We start from the raw sequence: 22,623 nt of genomic DNA, 5'->3' as shown, positions 1-22,623 counted from the left end.
CCAACTCCCATTAGGCTTGCCAATAAGGTAACCAAAATCATAGTTTAAGAAATCACTTAGAAAAAACATTGCCTTTTCTGATGCCCTCCATGAACTACTTTGTAATAGCACCCTGACAGCAGCAGTCTTCCTCTTCAGCTATAACCCAAACTATATTTTGGGCCTCACAGAATATTTTGTGGCATCACTGGACAAATTCTGGTCCAAGCAAATCCAGGAAACTAAGTAAGTTGCAGACAAAAGTAAACACATTTGCTTGCTACCTAACACCCATGCTTGGATATTTTGAGCACAATTTTCAGGAAGTCCCCACTTCCCAGGCAATTTTGCTACTTATGCATTTTTGGGAATACAAGGGAATTTTGCCTTTAAAACACTGACTGCTTTAGATAGGGTGCAAATCAGGGGATCTTTTTGCTGATTTCGCTCAGCCTCAGACTAAGTCAGCCAAGAACTGCTACCCATATAATTAATTATTTTTGGCCTTAAATTGATGCCAGCTGGCAAACTAGGACCTGGGGAGAACTAGCAGGGGTTTTGCTAAATATGTTAAAGTAAATAGAAAGGAAGAATTTATCCTGGACTCTACTAATTCAGCAAAGAAAAGAATATAAATGTTTGCAGAACATTTCAGAAAGTTTTGATACATAAATTTTGTTTAGTTTTAGCGAGGCTTTTCTATTTTCATGCAGAGCTTTGCATCTCAGTTCTACATACTTTGCTAGTTTTCTTTACTGGCACTGACATCTGTAAGACTGGATGGCCTCTTACCATGTCAGAATGGCAGGTTACACACATGGGGTAGCCCAAATATGCATTCCCATAAAAAGAAGGATATTTTTTGTGGCTCTTCAAGATGGAATTATCACCAATCTCATCTGAACATCACACAGTATTTTAATAACATATTTCTAGCTAATAGGCAAGAAAATTCTCCTGGGTAGCTGAGGAGGAGCAAAGAAATCAAAGAACACCTTGGGCTGGAAGAGACCCTATAGATAATCTTGTTCCAACCCCTCTGCCATGGGCACAAACACCTTCCACCAGACCAGGCTGGTATCCAACCCGGCCTTAAACATTTCCAGGGATGGGGCATCCACAACCTTTTCCAGAACCTTACTGCACTTACAGTAAAGAATTTTACTTAATTAATTTTACTTAATTAACTTAAAGAATTTACTGCCCTCACAGTAAAGAATTTCTTCCTAATATCTAGTCTAAACCTACCCTCTTACAGTTTGGAGCCTATATCCCTTGTGTTATCACTACCTGCCATTGTAAAAGGGTCCTCTCCATCTTTCTTGCAGTCTCATATTCAAGTACTGAGGTATTCAGGTACAATAAGCTTTTACTGGAGCCATCTCTTCTCCAGACTGAACAACCACAATTCTCTCAGTGCCTCCTCACAGGAGAGGTGCTCCATCCCTTTAATTATATTGGTGTCCCTTCTCTAGACTCACTCCAACAGGCACATGTTTTCCCTGTGCTGGGACCCCAGAGCTGGATTCAGGGTTCCAGGTGGGGTCTCACCAGAGGGGGGCACAGGGGCAGAATCCCCTCCCTCGCCCTGATGGCCATGCTGCTTTGGATGCAGCTCAGGACATGTTTGGCTTTCTGGGCAGCCAAGTGCACATTGCCAGCTCATATCCAGACTGTCATCCACCTGCATCCCCAGGTCCTTCTCAGCAGGGCTGCTTTCTATCTGTTTATCCCCTGCTTTGATACCAGGGGTTGCCCCAACACAGGTGCAGCACCTTGAACTTGGTCTTGTTAAACCTTATGAGGTTCTCATGGGCCACTTCTCAAGCTTGTCCAGGCCCCTCTGGATGGCAGTCACATAGTTCTATCTTACATCTTTTCATTTAAGTAAGAAGGAGCTATTGGTCCATCTCAGCTAGCACGTATGCATTTTTTTCCATGCAAGATTCTTAAAAATTTCCAGAGTTTGCCAAAAGAGTGTGTAATGGCTCTATAAGTGTTATGTGTTGCTTGGGACCTCCAAGTAGATGGGCGCTCAATTTTACATTTGAGACTATACACACATGTTTATACACTATATATAGATATATTATACATAAATGCATATGTGTGTGTGTATAAATATATACTATATATGTAAGCCAAGATTATATACAAATCCCATAATTTAAAATGGAATTCACTTATCTTCATGGTATGTTAGAACGTCAGCCTCCAGGTGGAAGATCTGCTATTACAACGTTTGCTGCAAGCTGTTCCAGGTTTTGCATTATTTATTTGCTTATGAGAGATTAAATCTTCAGTTGGAGTTCCTCTAGGATTGCAGCTAACAGCCAAAGTCTTCTAAAATTATTTATACTGGGCAAATTAATGAATACAGTCATGTAGGGTGAGCTTAGCACCTTTGAAGCCTAGCGCAAACCACACACCACACACCTATTCTGCAGTACTACAGTGTAACATCCACCAGTGCCTGCCACCCATCGTTGTATGAGCTGAACAATACATCCAGGTAATGTAAAACCATAAAATGGACTATATGCAGCTGTTTCACATGTCTGTAATTAATGAGCATAATTAATAGAAGAAAAATTTACTCCACATCAAAGGTCTCAGAATTATTATTGAATAAGAAAAGGAGACTGCCCTGCAACCACAGGCTCTACATGAAATAGGCTATCAAGAAGGCTGAAGCTTGAATACTCACCAAAAGCCTTTATTCCTTGAGCTAAGATGTTAATTGGCGATACATGTTGTGCACATGCTCTTACAGGAGCTATGGAAGCATCCACAGATTGGCCTAGAGAGTAAGATAACGTCTTTCAGCAAGAGAAGCAACACCCTCTGCCTCTTCCTCTCTGCTGTAGCTGATGGAAGAGACAGTAACAAATCTGCAGTCAGTCTGGGGACCCTGGCACTCTATTGCTAACCTGCTGCAAGCCAAAGATACCAGTGTTTACATTTGCACGGGCAGATCTCTCTCCAATTAAAATTCTGTTTCGCCAGCCCTCTAGCAGAGTGTGTAGAGGGCACAAGGCACTCCAAACACGGACCAGTCCCTCTTTTTACTAAATACTATTCCTGGAAACAGAAGGCTGCTGGTTTGACAGCTATGTAAATAGAAATAAGTTTACATTTTGTTTAAATAAATACTTGATGACAGTGTACAGTAACAGCAAGATGGTTACGTGTTGTAGAGACAGGCCTTACATGTCTTCTCCCTGCATGTGCAAACTAGAGCTCTGTAATCTTCCAGTGAAGCCTGACCTTGCTTCCAGAGATTGTGCTATTTCTTTTTCCTCCTGAGCTCCATGTTCAGCCGAGCTGGTCTCCTTCCCTGCTTATTTGACTTACAACACAGGGGATTTGTCTGCTCACAACACTCCTGTGCCTCTAAAAGGCAGTTGCTGAAAACTGACCAGCACTTGTGGACCCCCAAGCCCACAAAAGCAGATTCCCAGAGGACTCTGCCAAATAGCTGCCTGAATAGCTTAAAGTTTGCTCACCTGAAGTCCAGGGTAGAAACTCTAATGTCCTTTTTTCTCATTACAGTGACAATTTTAAACACTTTCTGCAACAATTTTAAACCATTCTGTGATCATTGTGGCCAAGACAGTCACATACTGCCACATGCCCCTTGAGTCCTTCTTTAGTCACAAGTAAGTCCAGGAAGGAGGGCATCTTTCCTAGCTGACTCACTGAGTACTTTTGTGAAAGAGTTATCTTCAATGAACTACCGGAATTTCCCAGACTTGCTTGTCACACGAGTATGGTATTCCCAGCTGATGTCTGCGAAGTTGAAATCTCCCATCAGGACAAAGGCTGCGGATCCAGATATTTCTCTTGCCTATAGAATAACTCATCAGTCCTATCATTCTGCCTGGGCAACCCATAGTAGACACCCACTACAACATTTACTTTGTTTTCCAATCCCACTATTCCTCACACAGAAGCTCCCAAACATGTAATTTCTAACTGTAAGGACTGTACAGTCACACCTCTCCCTCACACACAGTACAACTCCTCCACCTCACCTGCCCTGCCTGTCCCTCCTGAGCAGCCTGTGGGACTCATCCCACCACATCTAAGTAGCACCAATGCCATCACAGGATTGGGAACAGACTGGTGCTTCAAGTTCATCCTATTTGTTTCTTATACTGTGTGCATTGGCGTACAAGCCTTTCAGATGAAAAAATTAAGTGTTTTGGTGAACAGGAGCACAAAACCTAAGGACTGGTGTTTTAATAACTTCCTACAGGATGGCAGGGCAGGATTTAAAACTCACAATGTGACCCTGAATCATATAAGTGTTTTATGTACATGCATAAAACACCCCCTATTTTGTATCAATGAGTAAAGGTGAGCAGTGTGCTTAGTTCAGTGCTACCTCTAGTCAAAAACTCAGGAGGAGGGTACCACTGCCTGAGGTGGAGGATCATTTTGCCTTGACTGGCAACTGAGGGTTGCTATGACACAGTTACCACACCCCCCTAACTCTCCCTTCTTGCATCTCTGCCTTGCTCACGAGACCTAACAAGGTGCCATCCAGCTTACTCTGAAAAAGGTTTTCCAAAAGTCTGAGAATAGCTCAGCGCTGTGCAGGAGCTTCATATGAAGGAAGGGAGTAGACCTAGTCAGATTCATTATCCCTGGAAAGAGGGATTTTCCACTGGTTTCTAACATACAGTCACTGTTCAGAGGCATCCCAGGGCATAGGTAAAATGAGATAAGAGAGTACACATGATGTTCTTGATGCTCCAGGACTTCAGCACAGCTGCACTTATGTAAGTGAAAGCAGAATGTGGTACTGTACTACATGTCTGAAAACATTTCCCCTATCTTCCTAAAAATTGGTTTATAATTATTATTTCCCAGAATGAACCTCATGAGTACTGGCACAAAACATTTCCTTCTTAATCTTCACAACTTTTCAATTGTTCTCACTCAAAAAAGAAAATGGCAAAACATCTACATATCAGAAAAAACCCAAAAAAACCCAAAAAAACAAACCACCAAAAAAACCCCAAAGCCAAACCAAAACCAAACTGGAAAAAAATAACAAGGAAAGTTACAGTTTATGACATTTAATCAGAGCTCCTCAGTTCTGGAGGTGAAGCGCTTTAATGCCATGTTGTTTTCTCTGATGTAGACTGAGTCATTCAGATAAAAGTCACTTGTGAAATACTAGGGTGTACAGTCTTTGGAGGCCCTGGAGGGGCTTGTCCTAAGTTACACCCCATTGGCTCCTTCCCCTGTTCCTATGCCTGAACATAGGTGCTCCCGAGGCTCTCCCACCCTTTTCCCTGATTGGGCCTCACCTTACTGCCTGGAGACCAAGGTCAGCCGGGAGGCCCCTGGGGGAGAGAGTGGGACCTTGGGGGAAGTGTGTGTCTGAGAGGAGAACATCTCACCACACGGCTGAATTAAACATCTATGGATATTATGCAAAAGCCTTTTTGGCTTCTTTACCCTGGACCTTACTAGCAGCAATTCAAGCTGCAACAACAGTCTGCACTAGTTTCCTTTATAATTATCTTTTCAGCATGTTTACAGTAACAGGTTCTGGAAAAAATGGGACTCCCTCCCACTTTTTTTGCCTTGTTAAAATAAATATTAAAACATTTGCTATTTTAAATATTTAATATTCTACAAATATTGTAATTGTTTTTTATAAATCCTCCTCTAAAGGGTTGATGGCACTAGACGGACCACAACACTCACAGCACATTTGTCCTGGCTGAAAATAAAGGGCATCAAGTCTTCCTTTGACCCATGTCTCCACACCCTTCTTCAGCTCAAAGCAAATGCTTCCATTACAACCACACCAGCTTGAAACCCACTAATAAAGACCTGCAAGCATCCGAGCAACACCTCCAAAACGTACGCAATCTACTGGGAGCCAAAATATGCATTGCTGGCTAATTCTCACTGCACTATGTGTGGCCCTAGGGGACAACAAAAACAATAGCGAACAGTCAAAAAGGCCAACAAATTATGAAGTAAAAAAGAAAAAATAGAGAGAGAATATAGGTAATGAAAAAAGTTAAGGCACAAGAACAGAGAATATACAAGATGGGGACAGAGAAAACCTGTCTGTGAATCTGAACCACGAAAGTCACCATATAAGTTCCTTTCCTACCCACATCAATGACCTGCTCTGGCTCTCACTCCCCCTTCCCTCCTAATCACTTCTTGCAACCTGAAACTCACAGATCCATATTCTCTTCCCCCTGGCAATTTTCAGATACCTTTCATGGATTCAAGTAGTGAAGGGTACAAAATAAGAAAATAGCTCAGTAAACAATCCACACCCACATGTACATCTATCATCTGCCCTTCCTCAGCAATCTACTTGTAGGAAATTAGTGGTAGCCACTGTTACAAGTTAAGTTTGTGAATTCTCTAAGCCACTCAAGAATTCTCTGAGCCAATCGGAATACCAATTGAGAATTTATTGGGCAAGGATAACAAGCAAGTTCAGCGCTCTGGCAGCCAGGAGTCTCTGCTCTCCCAGGGCCACACTTCCCACCCCTCTGAGTTCGTCTTTTATTTGCTCTTTCTTCTGCATATGCGCGCCGGCTCCGGTCTGTTGCTAGGGGTCTTTTCCTGCCTCTTGGAGGTCGTGACTTGCTTCCCAGCCAACCTTTCTGTATTTTGCAAGTAAGCAGATTGTTATCTGGGTAGGGCTTCCTGCTGCGTTTATCAAGTGTCTGTGCTTTTCCTGTTAAACAAGGCTATTGATTATGGTCTACATTCATGTGCTTGTGCAGTTACAAGATTTCCTGTCAAGTATACAACATCTTGTGACATATAACATTCAGGTTCTTATAGTTACATTACATATTTTGATGAACAAACATTAGTTTATAACAAGTCCCCCATCTCTGATTTTACGATTTTGTTCATCAAATTACTTTAATTTCTGTTTGCACACATAAGCATTAAATGGGCTGCTTCCAGCCTTCTTTTTACTATGGTGATTAGCTTGTTAAAAAAAATACATGGCTTAAATGTTAATATGCCCTAGTAGATAATTTAGGGTCCCCACAGAGTTAAATTGCTGTGCTGGTTTTACCTTTTACTATTTGTTTTGTTACTAAATTTTGAGCCGTATCTTTAAGAATAAAAACAAATCTATTTCTCTCTTTTTGGACATTCAATTCCAAATCTATTACCACTTTTTCTTAAATTTATAATCTAATTTACTCTGTTTTGCTTACAGATTCTTAACTTGGATGGATTATAACGGTGTCTGTTGACATAGGTGTGTGTAAAAAAAAGGTACTCTGGTCTCTTTCTATGTGATGCTTTCTGTAGCAATTATGACACGATCTTGCTGTTATCCCGAAAGGGAAAAGACAACACGTGAGTGCTAGAAACAGAGGTCCAGTATGGCGTATATTCCCACCTCCCCATGCCTGTAAGGTTGCAACTTACAGCAGGTATTTTTGATCTTCTTGGTGGCGAAATATAGAGGCCAACCTGGTCTTGCCCTCTATTTCCTTGCCTTTACTAATTTCTAGGCAAACTGTTTTTGGCGCTCTTTAACTGTAGGCTCTTACATTCTTCAGGTATCTCCCATGCCACAGACACTACTAATTTCCATCTATACAACAAAATTATTACTTTAACACTTCTTGCAATAAGAGCATAAGTTTTGTGAACTACAATATTAATTATTTTTACAATTCAAGTGCTTACTTGTAACTTAGCTAGCATGTCTAATATTTGTTATGTTTGCCCAATTATCCCTTCATAAAAAAACCAAACAATATTTAAGATAGCAGCAATTTTAATTGAATAATTTAGAGAATATATATTGACAATATAATTTGATTAAAATAAGGGATAATTTGGTTCAGATAATAGCGCATAAGCAAAAGATAACCGCGGGGTACGGAGTGCAGGGCTCTTGGACCCCGGCCACCTCACGTACGAGCTTGCCAAGGGAAGATTCACCCCTTATAAGCCAGGTGTCAATATCATCTCCCATTTTCGATTCATCACACTTCTATCTCTGCCCTCATCACCACCTTTACGGCGCATGCTCCATCACTCGTTTTGGTGGTTGCACCAGTCTTAGGGGGTCGTCATGATGAAGGTGTCTCCTCTTCCTCTTTTGTCTTTTAGTTCACCTTTGGGTTACACATGCGCACCAAGCCAATATAATGTAAGCCAAAACTAACATTCTACTATACTTTAGCATCAAAGCAATAAATCTCATATAATTAGCATTTTCCTGGGACCCAACCAGATTTTCCCTTCTTTTTGTTAATTATGGTAACTGTTATCTCTTGCTATTTCCTCCTATCCTGAACATCTGCAGGAAAGGGGGGTGGTAGAGCCCCTCCTCTCGCTTTTCTTATTGGCATTTCAACTTTTTAACTGTTTTATTATTTCCAAATATTGATTACTGTATATCCATATTTATTACTGTTTCAATTTTATAAGCACAAATCATACCTATTTACTGTTTCAATTTTATAAGCACGAATCATACCTATCTACCACATATTGAATCAAATAAAGTTTAATGGAAAGGGTAACTTCCCTTTTTTTCTTGTACAATTCACGGGCTAAGGTCAAAATACAATAACAGAACACCAGTTCTGACATAGTCTGCCAAGTAAGGTGGAGTCCCTGCGACTAAGCTCTTTGATCTTTTCTTTTCTCGTTGTGTCTCGTCCTCCTGGGTTTCTACTAGACTGGGGCATTCAGGGTTGTCTTCTGTACCCTTATGCTCATGGCAGTCTCACCTTTGGATTTGTAGCAGCAGTATTAAATTTCTAATCTTTGCACTTTTATATCATTAGCCTTTCACGGACTTACCACCGTTTTTGGCAGACTTTACATATAAAAGGACAGCAATTACAATCTTTCACTCTAAGATTTTACAACTCTCACAGTATAGTTTAACTTAAGCTTGGCAAGCAAGGTTATAACAGTGCAAGTAGATGGATTTTTTTTAATATTTTCTTCAACTCAAAATCTTTTTTGGAGGGTTACTTTCAGATTTCTTGGTTGACTGGAGCTCACTCCCGCTCTGTGGTTCGCACAGCGGTTCCTGTGGTAAAAACAACAAAAGGACCCTCCCGGCGTCTCTTTTATTCTTTCTCTTAAGTTTGTTTACCTTCTATAACTTTTCTCTCGTATTTTCGGGAAGAATCAGGAAAGGGCTTTCTTTTTAACTGAACTTTTTTTTAGTGTTTCGATAATATGACTCTTTTTAGAGAGCCTCTGGAGCTGCCAGAGCTGCGGTTACCATGGGAACAGAGCTCGGGGCAGGACGGGGGTGGAGCACTCGGCCCAGCTCTGAATCCTAGTCCTCCAAAGGAGGGGTTTGCAGCCGGTATTTCCGGGCGGGAGGGTGTTCCGGTGCACACTGGGCTCCAGCGTGGACAGCGCCCACGTGACCAATGGCCGCCGGCTCCGCCGAGACAAAGGCGTTCGTGGCCGGGGGAGCGGCCGTGGGCTAGGCGGCCGGACTGAGATATTTGGACTGGGGATAGAGCCGGCACAAGGGCTGGGGGGCGGTGGTGTAGTATTTTGTTCTCAGCTTCTTATTTTCTTCATGTGTGGTAAAATTTAAATTTTTATTCCTTCTTTTTGATTCTACCATGTCGTTTGATTAACTTCTTTCTGGCGATTTGACCAGCTGCCTCTGGGTACACAACCTATATTAATTGAACTGCAACTTATTAACTTCAGAGTATGCTCATCGATTTAACCAATATCTCTAAGGGATCGTTTATCAAGGGCCCTTTATCATAGGATATTTTCATATAACATACCAAAAGAGTTAATTCTTATTAAACAATGATATAAATTTCCTAAACAACCAGTTAATCGGCTCGTGCTTGCATTTACAACATACATCGTGGATTGTTCATGATTATACACATAACTAGTGCCCGGGAGAAATATTCATTTCTCCTGTATTTTACATCGTCATTTAATCTGATATTCCCATTTTCTTGTGTGGTGTAAGTTAAGATCTATTTTGGGGCCCGAAACTATTAACAAGTTTTCTTAGGACTTTCACAGGCACATCATATGATCTTATTTTTATGTTCTTTTGTTAATTATTCTCTTTCTAGTTAAATTTATAGGCTTAAATTTAAAGGGGAGGTTACAAAATGTTATGAATAACAGCATCTATCACCTTAAGACAGGAGCATTAGACAGCTCTTCTTTTAATAGATCTATTACTCCATTTTAATAATCTATCAGTTGTAAGTTTCTTATATAAAAATTTTACTTTTACTGCTCAAGTTTTCGATCTGCAATATCCTAGAAGTCTTAGCACCATTTACCCTCTCAGGGTTTAAAGTTTTAGTCCTCTTATTTAGCTTATGTCTCAGATATTTTACCTCTTTTTCAACAAATTGCAACTTGCTTTTTCTTTCTTTTTTCGCATATATCACTAACTCACAAATTGTTAATTTAAGAGTGACATCATTAACTCACAAATTGTCAACTGACTCACGAATTGTCAGTTCAAGAATGCCAGCACCTTAATAAAAAGAGAAAAATTATGCTGACTGTAGTGTCTTTAGTACCTTTTAAGGCTAAGGATGATAAATTATTCTTAATTTCGCCATTAAATCTCGTCTTAGGATATTATATTTGGCCTCTGGGATTAACAGGAAGGATCCCAGCCCCTTTAAGGAGTGGAAGTGGAATCCGACTGGCACATTTCTTATTTCAGGTACTCGAAAGGTTTCTTCTGCCCTAGGTACCAATACCGATTTTGATGACACATTACACCCTCGAGGAAGGGTTCAGACTGGATTTTTCGGCCCCTGTATCCACTAGGAACTCATATTCTTGTTGCTGGGGACCTAATTTAAGTTTCATTAGGGGCTCTGTTTGTCTTGTTGCCTCCAGCCAATAGAGCCTTTGGCATCCCCTATTTTGGGATTGCTGTTCATCTCTCATCTTAACTCTACACTGTCTTTTCACGTGTCTTTTTCCTTTACAGTAATAACATATTATTTCACTCTTTCTTTCCTTTCTCAAATCTTTCCCAGATTGTTTTCCTTCACTTGCAACTCTCAGGGGGTACATCTTAGCTGGTACAGCATTCCCCTGTATGTTATCCATAGTTTTGCATAGACACTACTTTCCTGATTCACTGGTTTCTGAGAATTTACGTAAATGTTCAAAGCTTTTTTTTTCTTTTTTTTTTTTTTTTAATCTTCTCTAGAAGGGAAACCCTCCCAGGTCTCCAGGATAGTCCTTGGTGGACTATCAGGAGTTATTTTTACAATTTAGTTTTCGATACTAGGCTTACCCTGCCTAGGAGCTACAAAGGGATCCCTCGGCTTTGGGGCCACTCGGCTTTCGAATTGTGTGGAGGAGGACTCAGTCCCTTCGCTCACACTGGCTTTCACCCTCCTTCACCGTCACCCTCCTTCGGTGGAACCCTGGGGAGTGATCTGTCTTTCAGAGATCAGATCAATGGGCTTTCACTATTCTTTTGCGAGCTTGTCCTCCCGCTATTTCCTGGAGTGAACGTACTTTTTTTCCACCAGAGTGCTTCTTCACCCGCACACACTTTTGCTCCTTCTGTTGGTGGTCTGGCCCCTCGCGGGGCGCAGAAAAGGCACTACTTAGAAGTCCGCACTCAGATCGCCCCTCGTCCTGGCCAGGGACGTCTCATACACGGCACTCTGGCAGCATACACACACACGCTCCAAAAAGCCCCTCGCCAAAGCACTAGGCCCCAGCCGAGTGGTCCCTGACTCAGTCAAAGGGACTACTACTTACCAGCTCATGGAGTTCGCTCGGAACTTGTGCACAAAAATTATGGGGGTATAGGAGCAAGACACAAGCTTGCCCCTCCCTTGCTTGTTATCAATTTAAGTTCGTTGGGTCCAGGTTTGGAGCGGCTGAGCAACCCTCGGGGCCACCGCAACAGTTGGTGGGGCGCCCCCCCGAGACTCCCAGTCTCCCTTTGTCTGAATCTGAGTCACGGCACCATATTTGTTATAAGTTAAGTTTGTGAATTCTCTAAGCCACTCAAGAATTCTCTGAGCCAATCGGAATACCAATTGAGAATTTATTGGGCAAGGATAACAAGCAAGTTCAGCGCTCTGGCAGCCAGGAGTCTCTGCTCTCCCAGGGCCGCACTTCCCACCCCTCTGAGTTCGTCTTTTATTTGCTCTTTCTTCTGCATATGTGCGCCGGCTCCGGTCTGTTGCTGGGGTCTTTTCCTGCCTCTTAGTGGTCATGAGTTGCTTCCCAGCCGACCTTTATGTATTTTGCAAGTGAGCGGATTCTTATCTAAGTAGAGGTTCCTGCTGTGTTTATCGAGCGTCTGTGCTTTTCCTGTTAAACAAGGCTATTGATTATGGTCTACATTCATGTGCTTGTGCAGTTACAAGATTTCCTGTTAAGTATACGTCTTGTGACATATAACGTTCAGGCTCTTATAGTTACATTACATATTTTGATGAACAAACATTAGTTTATAACAGCCACCAGAAACCTCTAGTAAACACAAAGGATGAGTGTTAACCATTTCAAAAGTTTTGCTGTAAGGCTGAGACGTTTTCCCCCTTCCTGTCTCTCTCTGGACTGGATCATTGTATCAACAGCTTTGCTCACAGGGAACAAGACAAACTTGGGATTGTGCCCCTTCCTGCACAACTGCTTGGGTAAGGAAAAAGAAATGCTGTGAAGAAAGCAATCTAAACTTTCTCAGGATGTGGAAAAGCCAAGGTGTTGCTGGAAGCTAACTCTCTGGAGATTATGAATGAGAAAGGTAACACAAACTCAAAATTAGGATTTAGTGAAAAATTTTAAGTACTATCCCCACAGGGCAAAACAATTTTTCTTCCAAGTAAGGGCAGAAAAGTGTCATTCTTAGTACTTTTTCTACATTACACTTCTTCATCATATGGAGAACAAATAACATGAGAAAAAAAATCTAAATCTCCACATAAACACCAAAAGATTTTTTTCCAGCCTGAACTCACCAGATTTATGCAACTGGGTTATGTCACATCTCTTTCTTTTAGTATTGCATTTTCTATTTTCATGTATTTTTCTCCCAGAAGACTCAGTGGTCTGAGGTTTTCTCTAATGCCTACTAGGAAAGATTAAAATCTCTGATACATAGCAAAATCAGATAGTTTCCTTCTGGAAGACAAGATATCATGGACAACCTGGACTCAATGCACCTAGTGAGCACTGTTAGAAGCAAGGACCTGCCTACCGGGACATAACAAGCTGGGAAAAGGATACACACAGGCCCTTTATTTGTCACCTCAGTTTTCTCTTTCTAAAATGTGAAGCCTCCTAGCTTAAATACTAACTAAACCCTACTTTTTTTGAATTTACAAGTCATTCTGTTTATCAGTGGAAGCTCTTGTCTAGGGAATAGGACTACCTGAAGTCAAAGCTGGAGTCATCGCAGGATTTTATCACAGAAGTTGGCAAGCGGCATAGTAAAGTACTAGTTGCATGCACATATGTATGTATGTATGTTCATCTTAAAACAGAGGGCTACATGTACCCCAAGAAGGAATCTGGAGTATTTAAGTTTTTTTGCAAGAAAAAACCCCAAACATCTATATTTCCACATATTTCTATTTGATTCTATTAGCTAGAACTAATGACATATCTAGAACTAAAGTCATATAAACAGAAATTATCTTGTACACGTGAGAATTTGTGTGGGTCTGGTTTAGGGTGTTTTAGCACAGAAGCCATTAGCAAAACAACCTGGAAACAGGTGAGTTCACACAGGCAGCAAAAATCAGAAATCCTGTATCAGGTTTCTACAGGCACAGATTTCCCAGAGAGGCGCTCCCTCTCCTCCTGTACTTCAAATTGCAGCTGATCTCTGACTTGCACTCCCATCAAAATGTTCTCCATGACTGAAAGAAGTGGCCTCCTTCAATTCCTCTTCACAAAAGTAAACTCTCCCCATAATCCTCTGTAATTCCCGTAATCATGTCTGCTACCTGCTGTAGTTCCACTCCTGCTCTATAGCCCAGTGCTGATGGCACCCCATATCACACAGGGCAGGCTCAGTGTCTCTCCTCTAACCAGGGGGCTTGGCTCCACCATCATGTGTCTGTCAGTGCTCTGAAGACAAGGACACGGAGTCATGTGGAAATTGCTCTTGGTTCTTCCTTTAAGACAATTCCTCTTCAAGTCAGGTAAGAAGCAATTCCATTTCCACATAGTTACTGGTCTGAGAATGCCACTGGGAAAAGAGATTAATATTTTTACGAATTTGTATTTTTATTTTATATTTTAATGAACCTCATTAATATTTATGACTCTTTCATATATTTATAAATTCATTTTTTATTACATATTTTGATGAATCTCCTTTCCCAGTGGCTTTGTCAAACCTCTACCTAAAGTTTCTAAAGTGGCATTCTAAAACCTCTACCTAGTGTCTCTGAAAAGCTTACTCTGTTTGTTGTACATCCTAATCAGTGCTCTCTATTTTGCTTTGACTGTCATCTCTTATCTTCAACCAGAGCAGCAATTTAGAGTCTGAATATGTACAATTTTGCATTATTTAGGGTTGTTCACAAGCTATCTAACCCTCAGCATAAAACAGTTCATAGCAATTTATAAAGTTAAAATCAAACTTAAGGAACAGTTTAACTGAAAGACTTAATAAACCTTGAAATACTTCTCTTGTAAGATATTTGTTTATTCCACAGAAGGAACTTTCCACCATTTCAGTGGGAAAGGCAAAACCCCACAATTGTTTATACTTGCCCTATTTTTAGAAGCAAAAGTTCTGGCAGTGAAGATGGTGAAGTAATACTTTCTTTTCTTGAGTCAACATTATTTACACAGTAATTATAAATATTGAATAAACTCTTAATTTCAAAAATAGAATGCACCACATATATGAACGCCAGCAGACAAAAATGCTTTTGAAGCAGCTAAACAATACCAAATGTGAACTAAAACAGACAGTGTTTTGGGACAGAGTTATAAAAATAGACCCACTTCTCCAAATGCTCAGTGGAATTTACTCTGAGAAACAGCTCCAAGCCAATTACTTTCTCAAAAGGATGTAAATGCTTTTAATTCTAAAACTCTCCCAAATATTTCATCAGAAAAGGCTAACAAATGTCTACCAATATAACCAGTTAGAAATACAAAATTCTAACTATATGAAAGCTGTGCCTGCCCAAACCCACTCCATAATGGCATGGATTATGCACACACCATGCAAACAGCCACTCTACACAGTGCAAGCAAACAAAGCAAGGATATTAAACTGAGCCTTCTTGTGCAACCCCAAGAGTGAAGTTAAACCACAGAGCAGAGCATTTACAGCTAATGTTAAATAATTTGTCATAATATCCACATAATACAAATTAGGCTGATAGAAAGTAAGTTTATGCCTATTTTTTAGAACTTAACCCCTCAAATTTTCAGACTTTAGAAAGGTGATAACAAACAGAAGAAGCAATTTTGCAGTTTCCAGGAATGTCTTCCCTCTTATATTAATGCACCAACCTTTCAACCAATACAGTAAAGTTTGAGCAGGGAAGATCTTGAAGCAGAAACATAATTTTAAACCCAAGGGGAAAACATCCTGAGAATTGTTTCCAGGAAACCAGAAATCTCTTCCAGTTGATTCAGTTAGCTGCTTACATAAACCATTTGTGATTTCCAAATCTGATCTTTCTCAATGGCTCTGCCTTCCCTAGTTTTAGCATAAAAAAATTTCAGGGTGCCCATACAGTTTACTAGGGTTCATTTTTACCCGTAGGTTCTTTCTGTTGGCTAGATTAACATGAAAAGCTGTGTAGAAGGGAGAGGGAAAATATCTGGGTTGCCAACAGAGACACAGTTCCAAATTCCTACTGTGAGTGAGATTATTCCCATAGATGGAAGTGCTACTTACATGACAAAAAATAAAGGCATAATAAGCCCTTTATATGGACTGTTAGGCACATTTATCCCACAGCAGAGAATTTAATCTTTCCAAAATTTAATATCAGATTAACATTTCTCACAGAAATTTGGTCTGCACAGCACAAATACAAATGCGTCAGAAGATTCAGAGTCCAGATCTCACATGATCTTCAACAGTCCCAAAAAGCACTTCACAGGAATCCAACTGGCAGACTGTGGCAAAAATCTCAGCCTTGATAGCTAGACAAGGCCATGCTGAGTAACCTCTATAGCCTGATGCTGTATGTCCGTCACAGGGCTTCATGCCACCTTTGCTTCCTTACCGATTTGTAGGCGACAGGACTGTCAGGACCCAGGACATCCCTCTGGCTGTCCTGAGCAGCCAAGACCCCTGCCAGGGGGCTCAGAAACCCTGGCACAGAGCCCAAAAATGCCTGTAGTTTTGATTATGCCCCATGGAGCAAGTTACCCAACTTAGATGAAGATCTGCAAGCCGTGACAAATTAAGTAGAATGATAGTGAATTTATCACAAGGTGAAAAAGATTTTGGAGTTTTTAGAATAAGAATACAGAAGAGCAAGATGGGAAAGATCTGGGCGTATCCAGCCTTTCTTCTTCTTCTTCTTAGCCTCCATCTTCTGCTGTGATGTTGGCACTTTTAGATTAGTTTAGAGTAGAAGCTCACTGTCTAACATAAGTGATAAGTATTGGAAAGTAATTGTAAACATCTTATATGTAGTTTTTAGTATAAAGACATAACACCGCCCTGGAGGCTGGCAAAATGCCTGGGACTGTCTTGCTGAGCAGACTACAGCAGGACAAGAGAAAGAATTTTATAGATAAGATACAATAAACAACCTTGAGACCAAGAAATGAAGAGCCCTGACTCTTTCTTCAAGTGCCGGGCTGAAAAAAGAGACTTTTGAACTTTTCTCAGAGTCACTCTGACCAGCTAGAAGCCCCGACACAGGACCACACTGGAAGGATTTCCCCTCAATGCTTCTCATTCTTGGTAGACCACCAAATAGCTTCTATGTAAACCTTATGAACTTGGGTCTTTTCCTTGACACTGGGATTTCTGCTCTTCCAGGGAAAACTCAACTTTTGCCTAAGAAGCAGCCAATCTACTCAAGGAACTAAATTTATCCAATTCCAATTTTTCAGTTGCTCATGTGGCCACACTGCCACTGTATAAACACTGCAGTTCTGACAGGGAGCCAAACCAAAGCATGGCTGGGGAGTGCAGGCAAGAGCCACAAATCCTCTTTCCAGTGAAGCGAATAGGAAAAAGATCTCAGCTCATGATTACTACTAAAAGTTGCAATAAGATTTATCTCCTCTGGTGCTGAAATCGGTCTAGAAGGTAGAAGTCTCAGCTGCAAATTAGGAAGAGATGGGACTGCTGAGGGCAGTGGGAGAGGGAACTGCTCACAACAGAAGAACCCTGGCCAACAGCACTCTTACCTTATTGATGATAAATAACATTGTGACAAACTCTGAAAATTCTAAAATTAAAATATCAATCCCAAGAAGCACTATATACCTAAGTGTAAAAATATTCCTGAATAATTCATCTGAGATCTTACTATCAATTCAGGTCAAACAGAATGCATTTACCTTTGTTTGACTCAACTCCAATCCTGTTCTTCCACAGAGACAACAGTACAAATAGCTACTTGACTCCAGGCACATCACTTGGAGACAGAGCAGGACACACCAGCTCTCTCTCATATCTCCTGCAACTACTCTATGCTGGGACACTCAGAGCTGTCAGGGAAACAAACCAGCTTTCTCTCACCCTAAGTCTTCTAATCTCTCATTCCAAACATTATGCCTTCTATGCTGACCAAGAAAGTATTCTCTTGTGTTTCCATCAAAGCCTAATGAGTTCTCCTAGTTGCTGCTATCATCATCACAGATTTCTCACTCCTAGGTTAATTAGTCCAGAAAGGAAATAAGACTTAGTAAGTGAATTTCAAAGTTATCACAGAATCACAAAATATTCTGAGTTGTGGGAAGGCACGCCACAAGAATCATCAAATCCAGCTCTCAAATGAATGGCCCATATTGGTATCTAGCCCTCCACCCTGGCTTCACTAGCACCATGCTCTAACTGAGCCATCTTATCCCAGGTTGTGACATGACAAAGGACACCAGAGAATGCCAATATTTATCATCCCTAGACAGGATCAGTCAGCTGAAATAACTGGTTGCTTAACAGAAATCAAATTTAACGCATGCAACAGTCGTGAGAGTATGATTTCCTTTTACTCCATGCTGAAACATCGACCGTGTTACTCAGGCCCCCAGTTGCACATTTTCTTTTTCTGTACATTTTGATGGACCAATCATCAGCAAGGGAGGCAAACACATGTCAGTGGGGTCCACATGAGCTCCAGGCAGTGTGTGCCCAGGATCTGGGCTCTCTGGAGTTCCTGCAGACAGACAGGAGCAGGGACATTCTCCCTAGGTCTGTCTGCTGGTGTCCATGTTGTCTTTCCTTGAGGGACTGCCTCCTGGTTTGGAAACAAGGACAAGCTTTCACAGGAGCCATTTTCACTTTGTGATTACTGTGAACCAGGAAGATGAAAACACCTTCCAATGATGGAGTGACTGTTGTGAACACTCGAGTACCAGACAGGGAAAGGGAACATGGAGAGGGTGTCCAAATGAGCAAGAAAATAGCACGCTTCAGGCCAAGTCCTTTGCAAAGAACAAGAATGATCAGGAAGGAACTTGTCCAGGACCAAGAGGAACAACAAATCAGGGAAGCCTGAACAGCAAAGCGCAAAATCAGGAGGAAGGAAGCTGAAATCAAGATCACTTTAGGAGTGGATAAAATATAATATAAATCATTCTCTCAGTGTGTGTTTCCTTATCAAATTACAATAACAAACTCTTACAAAAATAGGCAATCTGTCTGATCCATACTTCATAACCTCTGTTTTAAGTGAGAAGTGGGAAACTTTCTTTTGTCAACCACTACACTCAGATACATTGTTTTCCAAAAGTAATGTATCAGACTACAATTAGTAAGGAAATATGTCTCCTCCTTTTCCTCTAAGGAAACCCAGATTAGTAAGGCTGGGCTGGCAATCCTACTCTTTATTTCCCAGTTCTGCCGGTCCAGGTGGCCACACTTCCTTCTCTCACAGGCAGTGACTCAAAGCACCAAATTCACTTTATTACCATCTCCCAGGATGCACACTGAATATGGTCATCAAAAAACCTAAGCACTTTCAACTTGAAGCTGCAAGACTTTCAAGCCTTTCTGGGTGAAAAAATACTGGTCATCAACATGCAAGTTCTTGTTCAGTGTGAATTCTGCCACCAACTTAAGCCATCTTAGGAAAAAAAAATCCAGACAAACCGCCACCATACATCCTCTTAGCTTTTAGCTTAGCTTCCTTCCCTGATGTCTTGTTATGCAACAGACTTTGAGAGCAGCTGCCACCATGCTTTCTAAGCAAACAATATTTTAGTTAGCAGAGTAGCAGCTGGGAGACACAGAAGTGAATCAGGCAGGCACATGGCATGTCATGATATGGTAAAGTCGCCCAGGAGCATCCCAAGTCTACTTCTCAGACTTGGAAACTGGAAACAATGTGCAGAGGCAAAATTCATGGGTTGGTGAAGGATAAGGAAAGGAGAGAGGAAAAAGCACAAGTATGCATTCACTACTTCAGAGGCAGCTGAAGCAGCTGCCTGACCTTGGGCTGGGTGGTCAGTGTGGCAAGGCAACAGGAAAACACTCAAAACATCCAAGGCAAAAAGGAAGTAATTCTCACAGTGTGATCAGAAGTGATTTTTTTTTTTTTCAAATTCTGTCTTTTATAGGAACCAAGCTCTGTGTATTGGTGTTTTGAAGACCCTCTCTACATCCCTGTGGTTATGTTACCTCTCACACTTTACCTTCCTGTCCCTTATGTCAGCACAATTCAGAGTAATGACATCCTTGAGCACGTCAGGGATAAAATAACACAAAGAGAGAAGACATCTGTAGGAATTAAACAATTAAACAGTGACTTGAAAACCAAATCAAATGTTTTGACAGGTTTTAAGGACCAGGCTGTCAGCCAAAAAAGCAACCTTTTATAGATTTTACAGTGACTTTGAGGTTTCCCTGAGGAAACATGCTGTTCTGAGCATGTTTACATTTTGTGAATTTAAGGGTGGCCAATCTACTCTTCCTAGGGCCACTTAACTGTGCTACCATATCTCAGCCCCAGCGTGAACCACCTCAGCCCACACTGTTTGGTTTCTGCCCTGCTCTGTCAGCACAATCCACCCTGCAACTGGTGGCTTAAGGAGCACTTGACCCAGCTGTGCCGGGAGCTCCTGGGCCAGGCAAACAGCCCTTCTGCTCTTATGCATGGCAAACACTGCTCTTCTTCCTGGGGAACCCACAGCTTGCCCTGCAATGTGCTCAGGGCAGCAGCACTGCTGGCTCGCTGCCTTCTGATCTGAGAGTGTCAGATTCTTAGAATTATAGAAGAGCTTGGATTGGAAGGGAGCTTTGAAGGCCATCCAGTCCAACCCCCCCTGCAATGAGCAGGGACATCTTCCACTAGACCGGGTTGCTCAGACCCTATCCAGCCTTGAAAATTTCCAGGGATAAGGCATCTACCATCTCTCTTGGCAACCTGCTCCGGTGTTTTACCACTCTCATTGTAAAATACTTCTTCCTTATACATAATCTAAATTGACTCTCTTTTAGTTTAAAATTGTTATGCCTTATTCTATAGCAACAAATTCCCGGGAGAAGGAACTACAATCTCCCATTGCTCAGGGTGAGTGAGGTATTGCAGCAACAAGATTTGCACCTTTGGCCAGCATCCAGGAGGAAGTTCTTTAGAGGCCATCACCATCAACCATTTGTATCCTTGAGAAAATAAAAATTTTATGTCGCAATCTCTGGAAAACCTCTGGAAATCACTGTCTATTGTATTTTACCAACAAATATAGCTCCAACAAGCACATCTAGGACACAATCCCATGACATTCAGCTCCTCTAGGGATACAGTAGCATTGACATATCCTTTTAACTATATTCAAGTTTCTCATTACCACATCTTTTAAGAAAAAAAGTGCAAGTTGATGTCATGGCAAACAAAAATTATTGTGGCTTCACCATTGATCACAAAAGGCCACACATATTAAAGAATACACTGGGTCACTACTGCTTTTCCCAAATTAATTAGTCATACACTTAGAGTTCATGAATAATACTTCTCTCATTGATTTATAAAATCTCACAAGCACTGTGCCACAAATGAAAGAAATGATGTGGCCTTATGTTCAATTTGCTTTATTTGGCTTCTTTTCATCCAAGGAAATACAGAAAACAAGGCAGACAATGTATCAGTACAGCATGTAACTTTAGACAAAAAATAATTAAGGAACACACATGACACAGACAATAATTGTAAAAATATAGAATACATTGTTTTAATTGACTGAAGTTATTTTCAAATCTGAACTAAACTGCAGCTGTTGTGGTCAAAAATACTTCTGCAAATTTATCCCAAAAGTTCTGTTCAAAACCTTCTTTTAAAAAGAAAGGTTGCCCCAAAACACTCTAAAACACCCATGAACTCCCATTTTCTGTTCAGAAAGGAAGCAAAGTATAAATCAAAACTACTAAAAAGCCTAGCGTGCAATGATGCATTTCTAGTATCCTAAAAAAGTAGAAAAAAAAAAGGACCAGTTGGTGTTTTGGTTGGATCAGATTTTTTTTTTAATTAGAAAAAGTGAAAGGTACAAATAAATAATTCATATTGCATCCACAACAGTAGAGCAAACATCACCCCTCAAATCCTCAGTAACACAAGCAGACAGACACACTAAAGTTTTATCCAGACTCTGGACAGGCCACAGCTCTAGAACCAGCAAAATACTTGTTCTGAACACTAAGTTTTAAATCTCCATTGCTGATTTTTCAGCTTGACAGTTGGTACCCTTAGTAAACATATGACATAAAAAGGCACAATCCCAGATGCTACGCACTCTGGTATGAAGGAGTATTTCAGATGCACAAACAAATGCTCATCAAAGCCAAAAGAAAAGAGAATACTGTTAGTGATCTTGATACAATGATAAACATTCAGACAGAAGGAAGACTGAGAAACACCTTAAACTCTAGCACTAATCAGCTGAACAAAAAATCACCAAAGGATCCCCTGCAGTCCTCTCATCTGTCTGTCCTGTCAGTAAAAATGGGCCACTAAGAAGGTACATCCAGAGGTAGGCTTGCATTTAGCAATCTTTGCCCTGCGGGGCAGCACAGAGCCCTGCAAAGGTGCTCAGACACTGTCATGGTTTAACCCCAGCCAGCAACTAAGCACCACTCAGCTGCTTGCACAATCCCCCAGGAAGGAAGGGGACAGTCAGAACAGTCAAGTGGCTGCCGGAACCTGGGCTAGCTCTCAGAGCTCCGGCGCCACGCCAGGAATGGGGACCTGCCTTGGTATGGGGATTTACCAAAGGCAGAACCTTTAGAGCCACTTGCTCTAAGGTGCCAGACACAAGCCATGACAGGGACTAGGCAGAGGAGAAAGGAGGAGGCTCTCTGTGTTGAGGTTCCACAAGGAATGGTTTATTCCAGGTGAAGGGAGCAGGACAGAAAGCCTCAGTCTCCATCGTACAAGCAGTTTTGTCCAGATACAAGTTAGGGTACAAACAGCTAACCAATAGGGAATCCTATGGGGAGGAGGGAGGGGATTACACCAAGTGTCTGGATGCAAT

This window comes from Geospiza fortis, unplaced genomic scaffold (assembly GCF_000277835.1).
Source record: "Geospiza fortis unplaced genomic scaffold, GeoFor_1.0 scaffold1, whole genome shotgun sequence".
Taxonomy (NCBI): Eukaryota; Metazoa; Chordata; class Aves; order Passeriformes; family Thraupidae; genus Geospiza; species Geospiza fortis.
This window is presented reverse-complemented; position numbering follows the sequence as displayed.